The sequence below is a fragment of the Epinephelus lanceolatus genome, chromosome 22 (genome assembly GCF_041903045.1).
Source record: "Epinephelus lanceolatus isolate andai-2023 chromosome 22, ASM4190304v1, whole genome shotgun sequence".
Classification (NCBI taxonomy): domain Eukaryota; kingdom Metazoa; phylum Chordata; class Actinopteri; order Perciformes; family Serranidae; genus Epinephelus; species Epinephelus lanceolatus.
This window is the reverse complement of record NC_135755.1, coordinates 36,081,611-36,088,575: the sequence shown is the minus strand read 5'-3', so window position 1 is coordinate 36,088,575 and position 6,965 is coordinate 36,081,611. Positions and strand designations below refer to the sequence as shown.

The following is a 6,965-nucleotide window of genomic DNA, read 5'->3' as shown; positions in this document are numbered from 1 at the left end:
GGAGAACAAAAAAAAAAACTGGAATATGGAGACAACGGAAGGGTCTGGCGGGATCTGTTTCGTCTTCTAACTACATGAACTTCACGTTATTACTATTATTCTGGCGACATCAGATAAGAAACCATTCCCTGTTATATTTTCTGTAAGTTGATAACCTAACGTAACGTTATTGTTTGTAGTTTCATGTCAATTACTGTCTGTAACCGTCAGGATACTAACGTTAGCTAAATTAGCTAATGTTACAGGTAACTTGACATTGAAGTTAGCTAACGTTATAAAGTTAGCTTGTTGGCATGATTAATGCCAGCAAAACATAAAGTTAATATTGAATAGAGAGTAGTCAGGAGGCTTTGCTTGTTCTGTTTGTAGGCAGCAATTCTTTGTAATGACATTAACATTACGTTACGTTACAGTTGGTTGTTGCTGAGTTAACCTAATTTAATGTTAGGACTCAGCTATAATGTAACGTTCAGCTCTGTTGGTGAACGAATTTGAGACGTAAGCTTAAAGTAACATTACTGTATAACGCAAACCGTAATGGTCTTGGAAACGTTAGGGGGTTGATATAGACACAACTTAAGAATTTCACCAAAACATGCCCCTTTTTCATAAAATTGCCTTTTGGAGCGGTGTGTGTGTGTGTGTGTGTGTGTGAGAGAGAGTGAGAGTGTGAGTGTGAGAGAGAGAGAGAGAGAGAGACAGAGAGACAGAGAGAGCGAGAATACATACATGTACTGAATATACATAATATATATACACACAGTATATATATGTATGTGTCTATGTATGTACATGTACAGTATACAGAGAGAGACATAATTGACAGATAGAGACAGAGCATGTGAAAGTATGTGTGTAAATGATTAGATCCTCCTGATGAGCTGGTTGGCACCCCTAGCACCTGCTATGAGTGTATGAATGTGTGTGAATGGGTAAATGATATAGACATGAATTTAGAGCACTTTGAGTGGTTAATAAGACTCGAAAGGCGTTATATAAGAACAGTCTATTTACCATATTCTTCACTGTGTCCAAACTGTATTTCACACAGTAAAGGACCCCTTGCAGTGCATCACCTGTGAGATCACGAGAAGGCTGAAGAACCAGGAGTGACAAGATATCACTGGATGGTGGGGTGCATAATTAAACCCAGGGACAGATGGACAAACAGAGGCAAGACATACAGTATTGGATTTGTTTCATGAAAGCAAGTTCAGATCAGTCACAATGAGAATGTTTTCTGTGAAGCTGTAGTACTTTGCATGCCCACGTCTCCAACAGTAAGCCAATGGTTGATAATGTTTTCCCTCATGATCCAGAAATTTTGGGAATGAAAATCTCCTGCCACAAGATCTTCAGAGCCAGTGAGTATTCATGTTATCCTGACATAAAGACAGTGAATGGATATTGTGCACACTAGTGGCCATATTACTGCCAGTTTGTCAGCACATGTTTAATTTTTAATTGTTTTCCCAAGAATTGACAATTATCTTTTTGTGAGATGAAACCTGAACACAGAGGCAGGCAGAATATGCATAATCCACACCAAGGCACCAGTCTGGCTCCAAACCCTGAAGACAATATTTTACTCATCTACTGTTCTTGAGTTTAAAGGGACAGTTCCCTTTTCTGCAGTAGATTTGGGTTAAGATGCTCCCAATTTGCAAAAATGGGCAGGAATACCACAGAAGCTAAGCCATGTACTGCTGTGGATGGGGTCAGCAACAAATTTATTTTAGTCACTTTAAAAAAATCAATATCAGTTGAAGTGTAGGCTATATACAGAATATTTTCACTGAGGGGTGTAACAATGCATTGTAATACAATACATCATGATATCAGAATGTGACAATATGCATTGATGAAATGAAAAAATGTATTGTGGTATCAGCTCTTTTATTACTTCTTAATACCTCCAATAATACCGGCAAAACTGCCTTGAGGGATGTCGCTCAGATTTTTTATTTGCTCATTATTATTTATGATTATAAGCTATAACGTGTTACCAAACTAACAACACTTACCATACAGTTTCATAAGAAATGGAAATACAGTGAAAATGGCATTGTTACGCATCCCTTTAAGCCTTTAAAATAAGCGAAAATATTTTTTTCAATCATACATTTTCTTCATTCAAGTTCTGTTCCAATAGGGCTGGACAATGTACCGATATTAGATCTTATTGTGATATGAGACTAGCTATTGTTATATTGTCAGATTTTGTAGATCATAATATCGTTTTCCTGGGCTTAAAGTGATAGTTCAGTTTTTTAAAGTGGGGTTGTATGATGTACAAATAGCCTCTAAGTATATTAGATATAGTAGATTGCTCTCTGCTCTCCCTTAGTTACCCACAGCAGCTCAGAGTGCAGCCAGGCAAACAGCGTATTTTCACTGCCTACAAGAACTCCCATACCAAAATAATACCACAGTTTAAGTGTACACCATAAATACTATTTTTTCCAGTGCATTAATTGGTCGAAAAAAAGTTTATCTGGAACTAACCAACTCACCTCATGTATTCCTCCGCACAGCCTGCGTGCTGAACTCTCCAGCTCTGTGTTGACTCATATTGTTGCAGCTCTATATGATACTGCTTGTGCTTGTCTTGGAGAAAGTTACAAAGATGTAATACAGTATTTGACACAGCCTTGTTATGTATGTGCAACTGCCTGGTTCATTATGAGTACATTTTACATTCTCACCTCCAACACTGATGACTGCTAATGATGAGAAACTTGCTTATATTTTTTAGGACAAGCATTGGAGCAGGGTTTACGGGGGAGAACAGGCACCCTAGTCCATCATTGGTAAGTATCAACTGCAGTATGTAAGATATGACCACTATTCCAAAGCTTAAATTGTGATTACATACGATTATTAATTATGATTTGTATTGAGTGTGGGGTGCACTGTGAGGTGCCTCCAAATACGTCATCTGCCTCCAGATAAAATTCAAATGTAATAGCTGGGTTTCAACCTGTAGAGGGCACTCCACATACAGATTTTAAACTATTTGCACTAAAATGTCAAGATTTAGACCTGAATCAATCAACGTAAATATAAATAAATACATATAATATAAATATAAGAGGGTATAGTAGTGTTTGTGTGAGAGTATAATGGTGTATGTATAAGAGTATGATTGTGCATGTAAGAGGGTATAGTAGTGTTTGTGTAAGAGTATAGTGGTGTATGTATGAGAGTATGATTGTGCATGTAAGAGGGTATAGTAGTGTTTGTGTAAGAGTATAGTGGTGTATGTATGAGAGTATGATTGTGCATGTAAGAGGGTATAGTAGTGTTTGTGTAAGAGTATAGTGGTGTATGTATGAGAGTATGATGTTACATGTGAAACCAAGTATGAATTATGTCTCAAAGGGCCTCTCATAGCTTACCTCTGGGTAATTTGGAAACATTGCTAAATACCCAGATAGTTTTCAGCTGAAAAAAATTGGTTTAGGGGGTTGATGATCTCATAAAAGTACATTTGCAAGACATTTCCACCAATAGCGATAAAAGAACTAACTTTATTTTTGTCTTCCTTCCTCAAAGTTGGCACACTGAAAAGGGAATAGACCATTTTCAAAGACATATAGTCATCGTCATCAGTCCTTCCTTCAATTCTCAGGAGAACATTGAGGGAAAGAAAATTATTAGATGGTGGTTTTATTTTGGTGTAACAATTCGGACCTTTTAGGTATATCTGTTTTTACCTTATTATGATACACCTGCGAAATGTGTTGTGAAGCCACGTCTTCCTTTTTTTGTTGTTTCACATTTGTCTGATGGGAGCGCTAAGACAGACATGAATAAAGGCGAATTCAGATGGTAGCAGGCATTGCGTCACTTTACTGCAGCGTCAGGCTGCGCTCTGGCAAAAGTTGACTCTGGATCAACTTTTTTACTGTGTGCCGCTGCTAGTTTTTTCGGCACCTCTTGTAGTCCGCACTGGATTATCTGTGTTTTTCCTGCAGTGCCTACTACCATCAGAATGCCTCTAAATTGCATGTTTAAATTGGTAAACATTTAATAATTAGCAATCTAAAAGCAGACAGTACTCTGTTTACATTGCCAGAATGTCTCATATAGAAAATGTAAATGATTTTTTAAAAAAAGAATAATTCACTTTGAATGATAATTTAGTCATTATCTACTCACCCTCATGCCAATACAAGGACGAGTGAATTTTTTCAATTCAAAAACACTCCTGGAGTTTCACATAAAAACAGCCTGCAGTCTCCTCCCTAACAACTGACATCAACAGCGTCTTTGTTGCAAACATTACAAAACAACTAAAAAACACGTAAAATGCCTCCATACTGCTCATCTGGTGTAACCCAAGTCTCCTAAAGCCCCAGAGTTGACTTGAAAAGTCATAATTTACATCATGTTTTTAGTCGAAATCCTTAGATGGGAGCTATGTTCACATGTCTGACCTGTGGGTGTGAACCGTAGGTGTGCTTGAACATGACTCAGAGCTAAGAACCTGAGAATTCCGGCCTGAAAACATGGTGTAAATAAGTCAACTCTGCATGTTGGGGCTTTGGGAGATTTGGATTACACCAGACCAGACCTGGAAGCATTTTAAAAATGTTTTTCACGTTTGAAATGTAGTCACTGTTTAATGCAATTGTTTGGGAAAATGCTACAACTGTGAAACTCCAGGAGTGTTTTTTGGACTAGAACCTTTTAACAGCATGAAAGAGCATGAAAGTGAGTAGATACTGACTGTATTTTCATGTAAAGTGAAATATTTCTTTAAGCATGTTAAAAGAAATGGTAAAAAAACTTCTCAGCGAATCTTATTGTGTCATTTTTTCCCCTTTTTCCTCACAGATGCACAAAAGATCCAACTGATTGCTGCCAATTTGGAGGAGGATTCTTCGTTATCTGCCATGTTGCACTGTCACTTCTGGTACAGATTCATTGACCTTTTGTGGTATGTTTTGTTTTCACTTAATGCACTGTGTAGGTAGGATTCTAAATTAAAAGATGCTTGTCCACAAATATTACCAGAACTACAGTTTACAGAACCCCCAGGGGTCAGGAGAATATTGTAGAAAATAATAGAAAATTGAACTGGAAAAAACAAGCTAAAAACAGCAGACCACCACCCTGTCAATGACTCTCCACCTGTTTCAAAGGTGAAATTATGAATTCATCATGATAGTAATGCTAACAGACAAAATAGAGACATGGAGAAATATAATTTTTAGTTTTTCAGTACCTCCTGGGGGGCTCTGAAGAACTGTTTGTGAATAATTGGTTGATATTGTAAATTTACATCTGAATACATTAAATAAACGGTTTTAGAATCAGTTGTGGTTTGTACTTTATTTGTAATTATGTTTCCCCTCCCCACTTTAATTGAAACTGAAAATCTTTAGATGTATCTACTTTGTATTTCTTAAGTATATTTTCAGTTGAGGATATTTCACAATAATCTTAAAGATTATATTTTATGAGGATTGGAAAAAACATCTGCTATTAATCAGTACAGTAGTTAAAATATTAAATATATTACTTTAAAACTGTAATTCTACAAAAAACTGAATCATTAAATATTGGAGTTTGTACTTCTACAGTTTTTTTTAACATTATTTTACATCTAAACAAACACTGCAAGTTACAGATGATTTTAATCTGTTTTACACAATGTATTCAGACTTCTTACTTTGTTATTTTACAATCTTGAGCATGTGTTGACACTTTATTGAAGGCGTTTGATTGTAATAATTTAGGAAAAATCTGTCAAATTATGGAATTTTCTGCAGAACCTTTAATGAAAATGTCTGTAAATGTAAGGTTTTTTAGGATATTTTACTTTCATTTTACAGTTTTTGTTTGGCAGCCATTGCTGCCAGTCATTTGACTGTATTTTAAAGGTGTTTGGGGGTTTATTGAAGGTGTTTGATCATAATAATTTAGTAAAATCTGTAAAATTACAGTATTTTTCTGCAAAAATGTTAGAATCGTCACTTTATTGAAAGTGTTTGATTGTAATAATTTTGTAAAAATCTGTAAAATAACAGTATTTTTCTGCAGAAATTTTAGAATTATCACTTTACTGAAAGTGTTTGATTGTAATAATTGAAGAAAAATCTGTAAAATAATGGTATTTTTCAGCAAAAACTTCAGAATTATCACTTTATTGAAGGTGTTTGATTGTAATAATTGAGGAAAATTAAAATATATAAAATAACGGTATTTTTCTGCAGTACCTTTAATGACAATTTATGTAAATTTAATGTTTTTGCACTTTATTTGAATTACAATATTTTACTTTTATTTGACAGTTTTTGTTTGGCAGCCATAGCTGCCAGTCATTTACCGTTTTTTTTAACTTTTTTTTTTTTTTTTTTACCTTGCAGATATTGTGTGTTGCGCTGCGTTTCTTTGCAAATGGAAGTTTTTTGTACAATGTCGGAGATGCTGAGCACTTGAGTAGGCTAAGGCAACTGTATGCAGAGCGGTCAGAAAAGTGTGCTCGTTTTACAGGCATCTTCTTTCTGTTGGCTGAGTAGAAGTCTGTGTTAGTTTAAATAGGCTTAATTAGCCTATTTAACAGAACTGATATAGATGAGAAGACATTTATGTGTGTGAAAACAGCATTATGTTGGGGATAAAACAACTGCACAGTAAAACAGCCACTTAATATTTAGCTACTTTACAATGTATAGCGTGATCAAAATGAGGTACCCCCATGAGATTATGCCGAGGTCTTACCTGTTTGAACAATGTTTTTATATTTCATCCTAAACTGCTGCCAAGTACGCTTCTCCCCCGCGGGATTGCACCTAAATGAAATAGGCTAAATTAATAGGCTACCATTCAAGCAGTTTTCCCCTGTAATATTATTGTGATTGCAAGGGACTACTTACCTAAACTTACGCATTGACCCGAGCAGCAATGTTCTCCCACGCCGTCTCCCTCTCTTTTGCAGCTGCAGCGGTGTTGCACTT

General features: G+C 35.8%; 1 long non-coding RNA gene across 1 annotated transcript; it reads left to right on the top strand.

Moving 5' to 3' along the window:
* The first annotated feature begins 1,333 nt into the window (after positions 1-1,333).
* LOC144459838 (uncharacterized) lies at positions 1,334-5,321 on the top strand. The gene is made up of 3 exons (XR_013488628.1): positions 1,334-1,364; positions 2,756-2,810; positions 4,840-5,321. It is a non-coding gene; the product is annotated as an uncharacterized LOC144459838 (long non-coding RNA).
* The last annotated feature ends 1,644 nt before the right edge of the window (positions 5,322-6,965 follow it).